Raw genomic sequence first — 18,445 nt, 5'->3', positions numbered from 1 at the left:
CAAGTCCACCACGCTGGCCAAGTGCCTTTGCATACCTTCAAGAATCACGATGTTCTTACAAGGAAAAGAAAATCTCGGAAAATATTATATTATAACTCGCCGCAACAACTGTAGCGCCGCGTGTGGTGGGTTCGAATCCCACCCGGGACAAATCTTTGCATATGATTACCATAGTACAAGCTCTGCTTAGTTTGGAATCAAATGACTGTGTGTGAGTTGTCCAATGATATTTATTTTAACTTAAAGAACTCCCTTATATCCGCTACCTCTCCTCCCTTAATTCAACCCCCTCGAAATCCATTACACGTGGTGTCAGGGGGTGTATTCGTAAACAGTTACCGTTAAGGGATGTTTATTTGTACCTACTGTTTACGAGGGTGCGCCTAGAAGGATGATTTTGAGGTTTATGAAAATATGGAGATGGATATTGATATAAAAGCTCTTTGCTTACAATTTAGGGGATGAAAGGTAAGCAACGTCCCCGCGGTGAAAATATGGATGGGTGGTAATTTTTGACTGTATGTTTGGTGCAGCTGTTGTTGTCCTTACTACAATATCGTCGTGCGTCGTGTGCCGGGTTCGAACCCCAACAGGGACATTTTTTTTTGTGATAAATACAAGTATCTATCCTCAGTTTGGATGCTACTTTAGCTATGTATGTTTGATGTAATGTACCTTAAAACCTCTTTATCTGTCTGACTTCCTGAAACTAAACCCCTAATCAGTCTTCTTCTTCTTATCGTATAGTTAGTGGTCAACCTAGTGTCAAAGTTGTTCAAGCCACCCGAAGGCCTTTGACGTGTCTTAACGACTGTTATCTTATTTGACAACAATATGGACCGACTTTTTACGTGCCCACCGAAGCACGGAGACACCCTGTTCAAATACCACTATGCGATCACCCATCTATGGAATGACCGCGCCTAGGATTGCTTAACCCGCAGATCGCTTACCTTACCGATAGGGGATAATACTTTGCACGCAAGCGACACCGGTCAATTAGTACATAATAGAATTTTCCCCCGTTTTTCGCAGATAAACTCAATTATTAAATAATAAATAATTGTTATTAATAAATATTGGATACAATCCCTGTGAGTAGCCGAGAGGGTGTTAACATCCCCTCTTGGGGTAGGGTTGACACAATACTAAAGAGGAAAAATTGTCATAAAAAAATCCTATTAATATTATAAATGCGAAAGTTTGTGTGAATTTATGTATGTATGTTTGTTACTCTTTCACGCAAATACTTCTGAACCGATTACGATGAATCATAAAAATAAAAAGTATAAAAACTTACTTATAACTGTCTTACTACTGGGTAAGGGTCCCAGAATGAAAGAGAGGTTAAGCCTTGAAGCCACCAAGTGCGGGATGGGGACTTATTCCCCGAAAAAAGGTAATGACAAGGTATTTTATTTATTCCAAGACGCTTCTTATTCTTCTTCTTGTCGTATGGTTAGTGGTCAACCTAATGTCAAAGTTGTTCAAGCCCGAAGGCCTTTGACGTGGCTTAACGACTGTTATCTTAATTGACAACAACCGGGACCGACTTTTTACGTGCCATCCCAAGCCCGGAGACGCCCAGCTCGGATACCACTATGCGGTCACCCATCTATGGAATGACCGCGCCAAGGTTTGCTTAACCTACAGATTACCGACCGGTGAGCGTAACTGGCTATGAGCGCCTCAAATTACTTTTGGAAAAACTAGAGAAATTTGTCTGAGAGAGAAAGTGTGAGATGGCGATTTAGAAAAAATGTAACTGTCTCTTTACTAGCACCCCTAGATTCATCCCCTACAGACAGATATCTACAGGGTGCGGTTCATCTGTTTACTCTTCACAATAATTGTTTTATTGCTGGGTGTGAGAGGGTAGCTACCCCTTAGATATGGCTACTGGAAAATTTGTTATTGGATTAAATGAACATTATTAGGTTTAGTTATGATGTACACGTCTTAGCAGTACATTATTAACTATTTAAATGGGGAGGAAAGTTCAGGGAGGCTATCACGAATCTCAGTTGACAATTATTTGAAAGCCACTATGCTATACATTGCTTTCTTCCTTAGAATGAAGTGATTAACACGGTATGTCAAAGCAGCAATGTACTGAATAGTGACCATCAATTCGACGTACACTAGTTGTCAAATGAGATGCGTAATAAGCCTTGGTTTGACTCCCAGGTTGGGAAGAAATAATTAACTGCACGTGTGGCGCAGTAATTTAAGCGGTCACCTCGCCGCAACAACCGTAGCGCCGCGTGTGGTGGGTTCGAATCCCACCCGGGACAAATCTTTGTGTGATGAGCACGAGTATTTGTTCTGAGCCTAGATATCAATTTATCTATATAAGTTTGTATTTAGAAGTATATAAGTATGTTTATTAGTTATTTGGTTATCATATGCTTAGTTTGGAATCAAATGACCGTGTGTGAGTTGTTCAATGATATTTATTTATTTATTTAAATGGGGAGGAAAGTTCAGGTTTTGTTCCCAGCTTGGGAAGAAATGCTTTGTTAGAATAGTTATGATCTTCTTCTTCTTATCGTATGGTTAGTGGTCAACCTAGTGTCAAAGTTGTTCAAGCCCGAAGGCCTTTGACATGGCTGTTATCGTAGTAGATAACAACCGGGACTGACTTTTAACGTGCCCTCCGAAGCACGGAGACGCACAGTTCAAATACCACTATGCGGTCACCCATCTATGGAGTGACCGCGCCAAGGGTTGCTTAACCCACAGATCGTTTACCGTCCGGTGAGCGCAACTGGCTATGGGCGCCTCATATAATGTAAACGCCTTAAAGGTAATCTGTACTGCTAGGGAGTAAGTTTCAAGTTTGACTCCCAGGTTGGGAAAAAAAATTTAAGCTTGAGTATAGCCTAGTGTGTTCCCGCAGCGTTGAGAGTGTATTTTTATGAGTATGAAATTAAATGTATTTTTTTTTATTGTTTCAGGCGTTCAGTGAAAACATAGGTAAGAACGTATTTTTGCATATTCTTCATTTAAATTTTTGCAAATTGATTACCCCTGATTTCTGTGGCACATTTAGTGGTAGTTTGCCTATTCCAACTGTCATGTTTATATGAGCTTAAATGCTATTAAATTAACTACTGCTAAATGTACCTCAGAAACCGGGGGTCAGTAGTTTTGGATAAAACGCGCACTAAACGGTCGACTTCTACAAAACTCAATCATAAGTTAACTTACTCAAGTCTATGTATATTTTTTCCACCCTATTATAAATAACCACAGGTAATTTCAAACAAAAACAATCTTTAAATTAGTCTCACTACAAGTAGCATTACAAGTCCAACTTAACATTTTAACAAAACAAATAAAACCTCACAAACCGCAATAATAAACAATAAACCATTTTTTTTAAAAAGGTAACACCAGTAGTCTTTGAAATTTAAACAATCAGTCAGTGCGTTCATCTTTTGTATTTCGAACAAATGGCGGCTGGAAAAAAAGCTCTTTACTTGAATAATATGAAGAGAGCACGCGATGCTCTTTAAATAAACAGCCTTTCTTCCAACTATGTTGGAGTCGGCTTCCAGTCTCACCGGATGCAGCTGAATACTAGTATTTTACATGGAGCGACTGTCTATCTGACCTCCACAACACAGTTACCTGGGTTATTACACGATACTAAGCAAGACTGTTTGTCAGACTTTCAAGCTTCTGACTACTGTTTACGACTGACAAAAATCTTTGAAAATGAACCGGTACTCAATTTAACGTGCGTTCCGAAACATGGAGGAACTTGATAAGTATTATAATGGTCACCCATCCACAGAACAAACTAAGAAAATCATCAAAATCATATAGAAATGGCCAGAAAATCATGAACTATATTTTACTTGATATTTTAAGATAAGAGAGGTCATCTTACATTGGTTGATCTACCCAATTCGTTTAGACAGAGTTTGTAAAGCATTGTAAAGGAACTAGAGTTCTTTCTATACTTGTTTGTCGTATGGTTAGTGGTTAACCTAGTGTCAAAGTTGTTCAAGCTGCCCGAGAGGCCTTAATTTGACATGGCTTAACGACTGTTATCTTAGTAGTCAACAGCCGGGACCGACTTTTTACGTGCCCTCCGAAGCACGGAGACGCCCAGCTTAAATACTTCGATCACCCATCTATGGAATGACCGCGCTAAGGGTTGCTTAACCCACAGATCGTTTACCGACCGGTGAGCGCAACTGGCTATGGGCGTGGTTCTTATAATTGTTTTTAAACAATACAAAGTTGTGTATTTTGTTCATAGTCTGTTGGTCAGTATTGCGGTTGACAGCTGATGTCAAATGTTCTTTTTTTCGGCCATATTGTTTTGAATAGGGATGGGGTACTTTAAAGTTTGTGCATGGTTAATTAAGAACCGGGTTTCATTAGGAGTGTATTCTTTTCAGTAGTTTTTTAATTAAGTGTGATTTTTTCTTAGTTTTGGAAGGCATTATTCTAGTTTCTGCTGCGTTGTTGGTTGTGAATACGACTGTTATATTAGGTCGGGGAAAAAGTCTTTTCGCATTATAGTATGTATATACTTGTAATAAAATCTTTTCTCTACACAAAAAAGCTCGATATTTGGGTACCTCACGAGCTCACTGAAAGAAACCTAATGAACCGTGTACTCATTTGTGATTCTTGAAGCCAAAGAGATTTTATTACAAGTTCATACATACTATAATGCGAAGAGACTTTTTCCCCGACCTAATATACAGAGGTCTCGGGTTTGAATCCCAGGTAAAGCATATCTAGAAATATTCCCTGACTGCCTGGAGTTCGGAAGTTGACCTTGTAGATTTTCGTGCTTTGGTAGGCGACTGCTGTAAAGAGGTCTGAGGTTTGAATCCCGTGTTTGGCCTGTCTAGAAATTCTCCTTGACTTTTTAATGTTAGAAAGCTTAACTTGTAGATCTTCGTGTCTCGGAGAGTAAGAGAAAGTCCTGCGCCTGACCTCTGGTCGTGTCGGTTATCCGTCCCACCGGACTATGAGAGTGAAGGAATAGAGAGTGTACCTGTGTATTGTGCACACACGACACTATAAAGAAAGTCCTGCACAGTTGGGTTTCAATGAAACTGACCGCCGTTGCCAAATATCGGTTCGCAGGACAATAATTATTATAAAAAGCTTACCATGTTTTACCTCCTCGTTAGCTAGGCAAGAGTTTTAAACGTCATTTTCTGTAAAGCTTCTAATTAATCATATAAAAGCTCTATGTATAACAGACTTCAAAGAAAAACAGGCAATTATTTGCCTTTAACAAACAAAGCTTAGTTTTAAATTAGCAACCCTTATACATTCCTATCTACCAATTATTCTAACAATCGCACTACAAAGAGAAAAACGTCTTTGACGTTTCCCGCGCGCGGGAAAAATGACAGCTGTCAGTCTTGACCATAAATTACACGGGTTTTTTTTTAAGAAAGCCGCATGGTAAAGGCATTGTGGTGGTCAACCGTTTCCTGCCAGGGTGTTGTTGTTTGTATTGTGTCCACGTGTTATAAAAATGGCGATTGTAATGTGATTACACGACGTCTGCTGTTATTTGGAGTGAAAACATGGTCTTTTGTCAGTGTGGCGTGTGGATGTACTTGAAGGTTTTGTACAATGACAACAGCTGTACAAAATCATGATTTTTTTTGTTATAGTCGTGTGTACGAAAGTCAACGTCTTGTGTGTTTTGCCGCAAATGGTGTAATGGTCTATGATAACAATAGGATATGTTAAGTTTTACACCAAGTTTTGTCGCATGCTTACATAATGTCTTGTAAATAGTCAGATGCTTAGTACTCGTGACCAGAGGTTCTGTATGACAAGATGTATGGATGTGAATGAGGCAAGGGAAGTTTGTAAGAAGTGGCGTTCTCGTCCTCTATCGGAAAAAAGGCGTGATTTTTCGTATGTATGTGTTTTTGCGGTTACTAATATTTGCATGATCCACAGACTCCTCCTTCGATACTCTAAAAGCAATAGAAATTCTCATGAACAACTTTTTGTGTCAACCTGGGATTCGAACCCGAGACCTATACGCAGCAGCTGTTTCCCCCACTCGCTCTATATACGTTAATACATATTCCAAATTATACTCCAAGATTATGTCTAAAACTCTCTAATTATTGTTAAATATTGCAAAACGAACTCATCCTCTCTTCCAAAAAAACAGCTACAAAATCTAACGGTCCAAAAAAGAATTGCACACAATCGTCCCAAAGTGACGACTTTCGAACACATATATCAAGTAAAAATCAACCTTTCACAATGCTCTCACCTTCAATTAACCACCTAGGTTGCCCACCCGCGCACAAACACGTACCGCGACCAATAACTGTCACATTCATACAAAATACACCACTAATACAACAATATAACACAATACAAAACATATTTGACAGCTGTCAATGTCAAAATTCAAGGTTAGGTTTACTTATTGCCATAAAAATAAGGTTGCATTTTGAATTTAAAAAAAATTTTTGGCAGTAAAAGATGTTGGCTGGATATCTTTGCGTGTGCCGATTGCAAAAGAAAAAATATCGGATCATACGTCAGAGTAACCTCAAAAGGGATTGTAAAAGTCAAAATATTTTGGAAATAAGCATTCTACGCCCCAGGGGTTGTACTTTGAGTTGCCGACGGTTCAGTCCAAAAGTCTGTTCCTTTTTGTGCAAATTTTGTTTGTTGGTACTTTTGTAAATTTTTTTTTTTGTTCACAGATTATATAGGTTTAACTTTTGGCTGATCTTGTAAGCTTGTTACTTGAATGTAAAGTTAAAATGGCGGAAATAAGTTTAATGCAACTTTTGTGCGAAAGCTGTGAAGAGCTTTGAGATGTAATTGACAGTGTTTTGTGAATTTAGGCGTGATTACGTGCGTGATCTTGACTATTATTATTTTGGGATCAACAAAAAATACTTACAAATACTTATAACTATCTTTTGATGTATAAAATTCTGGATAATAGTGATATTCCTATGAGGGAGGGACTAGGCCTTGAGTCTGCCACTCTATAACCCAATGCAAGTTGTCGCATCCTTTTTAAATCTATATTATAGAAGGCATCTTTCATCACGATGTTTTCCTTCACCGTTATAACAAGTAACTAATTATTATTTCAAATACTCACATCAATTTGAAAAGTCATTGGCGTGTTGCCTCGAGTTCGCTCACTCGATCGCTTTCGTAACATAGTCGAAAGCTTCTTCTTCTTATCGTATGGTTAGTGGTCAACCTAGTGTCAAAGTTGTTCAAGCCGCCCGAGGGCCTTTGACATGGCTTAACGACTGTTATCGTAGTGGATAACAACCGGGTCCGACTTTTAACGTGCCCTCCGAAGCACGGAGACGCCCAGCTCAAATACCACATGCGGTCACCTATCTATGGAGTGACCGCGCCAAGGGTTGCTTAACCCACAGACCGTTTACCGGCCGGTGAGCGCAACTGGCTATAGGCGCCTAAGCTTAGGCGCCTAAGCTTAGGCGCCTAAGCTTAGGCGCCTAATCTTTTAGTGAATGTTTTTTTTATATAAATGAGTAAAATCAATTATTTTCGCAATTATATCAGCATGGATAAAATTCAACACAATATACATATAACTCTCATATTCGTCTTATTTTCTGCTTTTTAATTCCAGATTTTCAAACATCCAGGTCGCCACGCTATATCTTTTAGGGCTATTTAACATAATTACATAAATAATTTTACCCTAAAACACAATAGTTATTACTAAAATACTACCCACTTATTTATAACCACACAAACTATAAACAAACTGCTTATGTATTTATTAAATACACAAAAACATACATATTTACTTAACCTCTGCTAATATTATAAATGTGAAAGTTTGTATGTATGTACATATGTTTGTTACGCTTTCACGCCAAAACTACTTAGTGGATTTTAATGAAATTAAGTTCAGAGATAGTTTATAACCTATGCATAATTTTCACGAATTTCTCGTAGACAGAAAAGTTCTGAATATTATAAATGCAAAAGTATCTTATTTATTTTTTTAGGCCGAAACAGCGGAACTTATTTCGATAATACTTGTTAAACTGAAACATGACCTCCTTTTTTCACTGTTTAAAAAGTGTCGAAACTTACCCACATACGGAAATTAACTGTATTTTAAACAAAAATAATCAACGCGGTTGAAACCACGGTCAAAAACTAGTAGTCTTATATACTTAAAATCACTTAAATAACCTATTTACATACAAAAAACAAGCATAATTTATATAATAGAAACATTTATCTAAACAATATAATGGCGGCCAAAATATTTTGTTGTTGTTTAAATAATTCATAACAAACGCACAGCAATTGTAGTAATCGCTTATTTATAAAAAATATACCGTTTTGTCTATGCTCTACTACTGTTCTTGTGTGTTAGGGCTGTCACTTATATAAAATAGGTGCGGCTAGTTTTTAAAACTGCAAAATTAAATCATTATTTATAACTTAGTTCATAACAAAATTTCGCTGTGTTTTTCTCGTATACTTGTCATCTGCCTAGCCTTTCTTCCAACTATGTTGGAGTCGGCTTCCAGTCTCACCGGATGCAACTGAATACCAGTATTTTACATAGAGCCTATCTGACCTTCACAACCCAGTTACCTGGGTTATAACACGATACCCTTCGGTAAGACTGGTTGTCAGACTTTCGAGCTTCTGACTACTGTTAACGACCGCCAAAGATCTTCGAAAATGGCAGCCGGGACCCACAATTTAACGTGCCTTCCAAAACATGGAGAACTTCGATGTGTATAAGATGGTCACCCATCCACAAAACGACCTCGGCATGCGTAGCTTAGCGTTGTTACTATGCCACAAGCTTCTCCTTAGCCAAAAAAACTTTTAACATAATAAGGCATGATCACAAATATATTAGCAAACTAACAAACATTCATAAAACCACAATTACGCAACATAATCCGATTACACCCACAGCCCTAACCCATCTCTACAAAAAAAGAAACAATTTTCTATTATTAATTCCCAACCGGATGTAGCAAACATTATGGCCACCAAAAAACAACTTCCGCTCTTAAAACTATGTGACACGAATATGAATGAAAGAATTAAAATTAATCGCTTGGATTTCCAACCCCTGATCTGTGCCTTTAAAAATAAACCCTTTATCTATGGTTGCGTGTTGTGAAAAGCGCGCGAAATGTCCTGTCATTGTGACAGTTAAACAAAAATGGCGGTATTTTATCTGAAATATGTCGAATTAATTGTTTTTTTAATAGTTTTGATTAATTCTGACATATGTTGTTTAAATCATTTGTTTATCTGTTTTGAGCGACAATATTTGGTGGTTGGAAGTGCTTATCTTTTTATACAAGTAAAAATATTGAGGGAGGGTTTTTTTTATTCTTAGTTTATGCAAACTCTTGTACTGTAGATGTATAGAGTGGGAGAAAATGTGACATGGACGGAAAGTAGTTTAAATATTGATGATACTTTAATTGTGTGAAAGAAAACATGCTTTTATTTTTAAAATTAATAACAATTGCATCAAAAGATTTTTGATAAATTCCTACATGAACCGAGAATCGAACTCGCTCTTCTGCCTCCTCGTGAAAAGGTCTCCTGGGATAGAAAGTATCATATTAGTTATTCCAGGTTATAAACAGCTAGTTGTGTACCAAATTTCATTAAAATCCATTCATTAGCTTTTACATGAAAGAGTAACAAACATACATCCTCACATTCGCATTTATAATATTAGTAACTAGTAAAAATTTTCAGGAGGCTTAAATTTTTCAGTTACCTATATACTGAAAGACCCAGTTTCATTCATTCTGAATTCACAAACTTAAAATAATACATTTTTATTGCTCTACATATCTTATCTTTAAAAAACTAATGTAAATTTTAACAAAATACCTTCACAATCTTCCCTCGATCTGTAAAGCCATAGACATTGTAGAACACATAAAGATATTAGCCATAGATAAACCGCTTGTCTATGGCCGGAACATGGAGTAGTTATTTGAATGATAATTTACAAACAAATGCATATTTATTTAAACACACTGGTCTGGAACGAAACACCCGATCATTTTAACAGAAAATTTAATTTTGTAAATTTCTTATTGTAGTACCTACTATACTCGTAACCGGCGGTCCTGTATGACAACATGTATGTATGTGAATGAAGCAAGGGAAGTTTGTGAGGATCGTACCAAGTAGCTTTAGTCTCTACCTACCCCTATGGAAAATATTATTTAATTAGTACTAATCCACACTTCAGGCGATTACTGAGAATATTTCTTTACAACCAAGCTCAAGCCGAACGTTTTAAATCTACACAAGCTTCAAACCCAAGACCTCGCCTTATTAATAACAATATTATTCCCCACACAAAGCCACCAGTAGCTAATAAACTATAATATTACAACACTCTCGTATTACAAGATTTACAAGTAATTACATCACTTCACACTTTCTTTATACCATAGACTAAAGAAACCTGTTATTACTTACAATTACATCGTCACGGTTCGCTCTTGACGCTTAATCACACCATAGACAAGACTTAGCATTTATAATTTGCCACAGATTATGAAATAGACAATTATTTAATAAACTGTGAAGGAATTATGAATAAATTTTCTTTGATTTAAATTTATTAATGATGGATTTGATACGGGTTTTATATTAAAATAAGGCTTTTAAACCATTATTATTATACTACATACATACATAAAATCACGCCTTCTTCCCATAAGGGTATACAGAAACCAGAGAACGCCACTTGGTACGATCCTTACAAACTTCCCTTGCTACATTCACATACATACACGTGGTCATACAGGACCGCCGGTTATTATAGCAGTAAATATATTTATTAAGCTCAATTCTGTCCCACTGCTGGGCAAGTGTCTCCTCCCGGAATGAGGGAGGGGTTAAGCCTTGAGTCTAGTAAGCTCGCGAAGTACTGGTTTGGTTTTTGCATTCCTTCAAAAAAACTAATTTTAATCCTAAAATAAGTCGATTGTAAGGATCGTATCAAGTGACGTTCTTCTCTACCCCTATGGAAAAAGGCATGATATTAGGTCGGGGAAAAATCTTTTCGCATTATAGTATATATGAACTTGAAATAAAATCTCTTTGGCTTCAAGAATCACAAATGAGTACACGGTTCATTAGGTTTCTTTCAGTGAGCTCGTGAGGTACCCAGATATCGAGCTTTTTTGTGTAGAGAAAAGATTTTATTATAAGTTCATACGTACTATAATGCGTAAAGATTTTTCCCCGACCTAATATTATGTATGTTTGTATCCTAAAAAAAGGCACAATACAGAAATGAATCTGTAATACAATTAATATCAAATAGTTCCCGCTAAAACGTGACAGTTCGCGTTTGGCGCGCATTTTACCGCGTGTGGGGTCCGCAGCCATTATGAAATACTTTAAATAATTCCAATTTATTAGCTAGCGTTTAGAGATTTGTGTTTTTGCATATTTTGTTGACTTTCTCACGTGACGATCGTAAACTAATAATATGAATACGAAAATAGATGTTTGTTGCTCGATCGCGCCAAATCTACCAAAAGGATTTTAATAAAATTTTATATGCAGATAGCCTATTTATTACCTGTATTATGAAACGTTTATAAACTGTATTCGAGAAATATTTTCATGCGGACAAAGTCACAAAATAAATCTTGTTAATTGTAATATGTGTATAGTGGAAGAGAAGGAAAACAGTGTGATGAAACTTGCATGCAAAATGCTCTTTGTTACTTGAAGGTTACTTGTGAGCTCTTTATTATTATTTATAGTCCCCCAACATTTAACCAGCGTGACTAAAGGCCTAACTCCTGCCCTCGTTCGGGTGGAAAACCTTGACCAGCAGTGGAATAGTTACAGTTTAAAAATCAGCCATACAAAGTTGGAAAGCGTCTTGCCCACAGCCCAGCAGTGGGACAACTTAAAAACTAGAAATACAAAGCTTAACGGCGCGACACTAAATCTATGCGCTACCAAAAACAAATAAAAAAGAAAACAAACAATCGTTCGGAAATTTAAAAAAATGTTTACTATTCGACGCTAGATGTTTATCAATATAATGGGCTATTGTTACCCGTCGGTCCAACGTTTTTCTAAACGAAATTTTAATTGTGGCAATTTTTATTGAAAACTAAAAGATAGTGTTGCTTTTTAAAATGCTTTTTTAAAGATATAGAATGTAAGTGGGCATTTTTCAATGTCAAAAAAGTTCGAGCGGGAATTGAGACATACGTAATCAGTCTGGCCTTTCTTCCAACTATGTTGGAGACGGCTTCCAGTCTCACCGGATGCAGCTGAATACCAGTATTTTACATGGAGCGACTGTCTATCTGACCTCCACAACACAGTTACCTTGGTTATAACACGATACCCTTCGGTAAGACTGGTTGTCAGACTTTCAAGCTTCTGACTACTGTTAACGACCGTCAAAGATCTTTGAAAATGACATCCTGAGCTCATGATTCAACGTGCTTTACGAAACACCGAGGAACTCTATATATATTATGTCGGGGAAAAAGTCTTTTCGCATTATTAGTATGTATGAACTTGTAATAAAATCTTTTCTCTACACAAAAAAGCTCGATATTTGGGTACCTCACAAGCTCACTGAAAGAAACCTAATGAACCGTGTAGTCATTTGTGATTGAAGCCAAAAAGATTTTATTACAAGTTCATACATACTATAATGCGAAAAGACTTTTTCCCCGACCTGATATATTTTGGTCACTCATCCAAAGAACAACCTCGGCAAGCGTGGCGTACTACTTCTTTGGGTATAACAAACGTGATATTGTGTATGTATGTATGTATGTATGTATGTAAATGAGCGGACCATCGAGGCACAGTTAGAGTATAATAATATTATCATTCCATCAAGGGAATAATTCAACAACTTATTTATTTCGGTGCATTTCAAATAACATTCGTTCGGGTCACTTCGGGAATCTTCGGAGATATTCGGGAATGTTCGGGTTTTGTTTTTATTTTAATTTTTCGGCGGCAATATCGCACGGTTTGGCATTATTGCGAGTGTAGAGTCGATTTTGTCATATTTATATTTTACAATTAAAATTAGTGCGATTTTTTAAGATTGAAATTGCGTTTTATTTTATTTTTTGCATTTGAGAAATTTTTGAACATGTAATTTATATTTTATTATTATTATTCGCAGTTTTTGAATATGTTAATGTATAAACTGATCATTGTTATTACATTTCGGTATTATTTTTTTGAGTTGGCGTTTATGTAGCTGCTCAATCTTAAGTTATGTTTGTTAAAAAGATTATAATTACTTCTTTACGTAAGTAATTTAACTTTAAAGAATTTGTTACTCGGTCAGTTTAATCATAGCCGAATTTATCTAATTAAACAACAAATACTTTACTAATAAAATAAGGAAATAGCAATTGACCATTTTATAGAACAGTACTTACTATGGCCATCATTTTTCTAATAAAACAAGAAAGATTTTTGTGTCGAAGAAAACGAAATATAAAACTTTCAAAATAATCTACTCTCATTTCAACGCACTTTAGAACTTCCACAAAACATGTCATCGAACCCCATCCCTCAGAAGCGACAACCATCTATCAGACCAATAAACCACAGTGATAACAAATTTAACAAAAAAACTAAAAAAAAAAATAACCAAATCGACTCCATGGGTTTCAAGTTTCAAAATTCGGTAGGACATTATATATCAAGAACTCTCATTGGTCCGTTTAAAAAAGGAACACAATATTTTTTTTCAAAGCCTTTAACTTACGGAACCAAGATTGTTTATATCTCGTGGTCATTTTAGGGTTCCTTAGTCCTTACTCATAGCCAGTTGCGCTCACCGGTCGGTAAACGATCTGTGGTTTGAACAAACCATTTTCTCTCTCATCGTATGGTTAGTGGTCAACCTAGTGTCAAAGTTGTTCAAGCCGCCCGAAGGTCATGGCTTAACGACTGTTATCTTAATTTACAACAACCGGGACCGACTATTTACGTGCCCTCCGAAGCACGGAGACGCCCGGTTCAAATACCACTATGCGGTCACCCATCTATGGAATGACCGCGCTAAGGCTGTTGTCTTAAGATAACGCTCGTTACGACACGTCAAAGGCCTTCGGGCGACTTGAACAACTTTGAAAATATAAAAAAATAAAATATTAAGGGGGTCCCCATACAATAAACGTGTATTTTTCGTATTATTTTGGTACGGGACCCTTCGTGCGCAAGTAAGACTCGCACTTGACCGGCTTTTTAAAATGCATTTACTTAATTGAGTTTTTTTTTTCAAAGATAAAATTTTTATTTTTTTAGTCAACCCGACATTTTTTCTTTTCGGTCCAATCTTAATTTTGTAAATTGTGTTATTTAGAAGTATATAGGGAGGGAAGGGTATTTTGGATACCGTCGTTTAAATATATTACGTATTTTTGTATTTTCGGATCCCACCGGGACAAATATTTGTGTGATGAGCACGAGTATCTGTTCTGAGCCTGGTTGTTAATTTATCTATATAAGTATGTATTTCGAAGTATATTTAATAAGTATGTTTATCAGTTATTTGGTTACCATAGTACAAGCTCTTCTTAGTTTGGAATCAAATGACCGTGTGTGAGTTGTCCGATGATATTTATTTACTAGTCTAGTCTACATAATAATATATTTTGAAACTGTGAACAGGACGCCTAAAGCGACTAACATTAAAATATAAAAATAAAGATCAAAAATGTGTCTATGAAAGCAATTAACTCCGCCACGGAGGTTTTATGGACGTCCCACGAGTCTATGGTTACGTTGTCTGTGGTTCTGTATGAAAAAAAAAATGTTAATTGTCTTTGGGTTGAATGTAGCTTTATATACAATTTGAGTAGCGTGATTTTTCTTGGTTATTTTTTAAGAAAATCTTTGTTACTACATATTATATTAGATATTCTGTGTGGCTGTATTTTACTTTTTCTCAATTAGCCAAAGAATTTTGATACAGACTTCATTATGGCCTATAATTTTTTTAAGTAAAAAGAATCTAGTATCACTACATAGTATAAAACAAAGTCGCTTTTCGTTGTTGTTCCATATGTTTGTATGTATGCTTAAATCTTTAAAACCATGCTACGAATTTTGATGCGGTTTTTAATAGAGAGAGATTCAAGAGGAAGGTTTAAGTGTACAAATAAAACATGTTGTTAAATAACTTTTTAAACCGAGTGAAACCAGGGGGTCGCTAGTCTAATATTTAAAATTCTCGCGTCACAGTTTTCGTTACCATACTCCTCCGAAACGGCTTGACCGATTCTCATGAAACTTTGGGAGCATACTGACTAGGTCTAAGAAATGGCCAACATCTATTTTTCATACCCCATTGACACAATTTTTTGTAAAATTACATGGCAACACAACATTTGCCGGGTCAGCTAGTAATATTTTAAATGCGATTAGGTCTTTCTGTTTGTCTAAATTTCACTCTGCCTTGTCTTTCGGGTATAACAAGCTTGATATTATGAATTACACTTTTCATACATACATAACATCACGCCATTTTCGAAAAGTGGTAATCAGAAATCGTACTTTGAAACTTTTTACCTCCAAAATATTTTTAAGCGACCAAAATCGCGGGCTGTAACTAGTATTATATAAAATAAGATGCCGGCACCGAAAATAATATATGTATTTAAAATGGTACCTTAATAACGCGGCGGTCGATAAATAAAAACATTACACAGTATGTCTGTGCGTCTGTGTGCGTGATCTCCGAAACTAAATTATCACATTTGTTAGCGCGCTACGTTTTATACAGCATGATGTTGAAACAACAAATTGATTATTAGATGTTAGGTCGGAGAAAAAGTCTTTTCGCATTATAGTATGTATGAACTTGTAATAAAATCTCTTTGGCTTCAATCACAAATGAGTACACGGTTCATCAGGTTTCTTTCAGTGAGCTCGTGAGGTACCCAAATATCGAGCTTTATTGAGTAGAGAAAAGATTTTATTTCAAGTTCATACATACTATAATGCGAAAAGACTTTTTCCCAGACTTAATATTTTTTTACTTTTAGGAGCAGTGATAGTTAAGCAGTATAAGAGTTTGCCTCTTATACTAGTGGTAGAAGGTTCGAACCCGAGGCAACACACATAAGTTTCAAGTAATATGTGTATTAGAAATAATTATCACTTGTTCTAACGGTGAAGGAAAACATCGTGATGAAACCTTGCATGCCTAAGAATTTGAAGAGGGCACTGTCTTTTCGAAGGAGTTAAATTCAATCTCGCCCTCATTCCATAGGGGTAGGTAAAGACCAAAGAACGTCACTTAGTACGATCCTTACAAACTACCCTTGCTTCATTCACATACATACATGTTGTCATACAGGACCGCCGGTTACGAGTACTACGCATTTTTTTAGGTCTAGTTTCTCATTCTGTTAAAAAATATTTTAATTAAGTTATCTGGCAATGATACAATCAGCCTTAGAAATTTTCAGGCTTTAAATTTCAGTTTTGCCGAAACAGCTATCGAATATTAAGAATTTTCTAAAAGAGTAAAATGCTACTTTTACTTATCAACCAAAACAAAAAGTGGCACAGAAGGCTCTAATTCTTATTCAATAAATAATCAGAAAATCTCAAAAAAATATTTACCAAAAATCTTAACCTAATAAAAGCAACTCGCTGTATATAAAAACAATAATCACCAAAGGAACACCGCCCATGCACTTCGATATAATAAAAAAAAACATCTCCCATCCCACTCTAACACGCACTAATAACTACCTCTATCCTTGTCACACCCGAAAGAAATTAATAAGCTCAGCCAGCAGCCAAGCCAGTGTATTTTGACCCCTGATAGTGAAGGATTTGTTTTACTCTGGGGGTCAAATGTATTTTGGTTGGTTCTCTATTTTCTAGTTCTCGTCATATAATTTACTGGAGCCGGTAAAATAATAATTATCTTCGAAATCATTTTGTGCTTTTTTTGGGCTTTGAAATTATGTAGGGTGGCCGTGTTTAGAACGAAATATGGAGTACAAAAGTCTGTTAGATGTTTTAAAGTAAAATTGAGTTAAAAGTATTTTACATATAACATAACTAGCCAACCCGCGCAACTTCGCTTGCATCACATAACTGGGAATGGATCATAATTTTCCCCTGTTTTTGTTTTGTGTTTTTCGTAGCTACTCCGTTCCTAATTGTAATAGCGTAATGTTATATGGCCTATAGCCTTCCTCAATAAATTGGCTATGCAACAGTAAAAGAATTTTACAATTCGCAACAGTAGTTCCTGAGATTAGCGAGAATTTTATAATATTAGTATAAATTTTCACGGAAGGATGTGTAAGAAATACACCCACGTTTCGCCATTAACAATGTTAGTCCCATGTAATAGGGGGCGAGTCTATAGCCATATACCGGGCACGTTACTAAACTCCGAGCTACTGCGACATTCTATAAACTTCACAATTTTATTTGGAGCTTAAGAATATATACTTAAACTAGCTGACCCGGCAAACGTTGTTTTGCCATAAAAATTAAATAAAAAAACATTGTCCAGCGGACAAAATTGTGAATTCTAACCATTCTCAGATCCCCTTGAACACACACAAAAAATTTTATCAATATCGGTCCCGTCGTTTAAGAGAAGTTCAGTGACATACACGCTTACAGAATAATTATATATGTATATAAAGATACGCATTTGATATTACGTCTAAACTTCAAGCTTGTGTTTGAGAAATACTTTATCACATCTTCGCGTAGCATTTGCTACGAACTGCTACGAGTAATTTAATAATTATTTAACTACTATTATGAGGAGAAAATGTGTTTTTTACAGTTTATATCAAAGGTCGTTTTCTTAGTCCGGAACCACTTTTATATTATTCTTGTTAGTAGGGACCACTATGTTAGTATATTAAAAATGTTTGTTTTGTTTGTCGTATGGTTAGTGGTCAACCAAGTTGTTCAAGCCGCCCGAAAGGCCTTCGACGTGGCTTAACGACTGTTATCTTAGTAGACAACAACCGCGACCGACTTTTAACGTGCCCTCCGAAGCACGGAGACGCCCAGTTCAAATACCACTATACGGTCACCCATCTATGGAATGACCGCGCCAATGGTCGCTTAACCCACAGATCGTTTACCGACCGGTGAGCACAACTGGCTACCATCCTGAATATTCATTTTTAAATCGTTCATGGACCATATTTTGACTTCCGCGGACCACTGATTCATATAAATGACCGCAACCACTGTACGTTACTTTTATTTTCTTTAATTTATATATATTTTTTTCGATGATATATTAATTCAAATATGTCCGTTTTATAGAAACTTGTGGTACTATATTTGTTACGGAAAATTCTCAGTAACAGTTTGTAAATTAGTCTTTCTTAGAAGAGGGTAAAAGGCTCGTCCCCTATTGACTAGGGTT

At 36.2% G+C, this 18,445-nt stretch overlaps 1 protein-coding gene across 1 annotated transcript in view; it reads left to right on the top strand.

The window, feature by feature from the left end:
• Nucleotides 1-18,445, top strand: part of foi (solute carrier family 39 fear-of-intimacy) — a 174,035-nt gene that overhangs the window by 79,532 nt on the left and 76,058 nt on the right. Inside the window, exon 3 of the mRNA XM_076132446.1 lies at nt 2,958-2,976. The gene's annotated coding sequence lies outside the window, so the exon portion shown is untranslated. The remainder of the gene's footprint in view (nt 1-2,957; nt 2,977-18,445) is intronic.

This window comes from Anticarsia gemmatalis, chromosome 27, assembly GCF_050436995.1.
Source record: "Anticarsia gemmatalis isolate Benzon Research Colony breed Stoneville strain chromosome 27, ilAntGemm2 primary, whole genome shotgun sequence".
NCBI classification, from domain to species: Eukaryota; Metazoa; Arthropoda; class Insecta; order Lepidoptera; family Erebidae; genus Anticarsia; species Anticarsia gemmatalis.
This window is presented reverse-complemented; position numbering and strand designations above follow the sequence as displayed.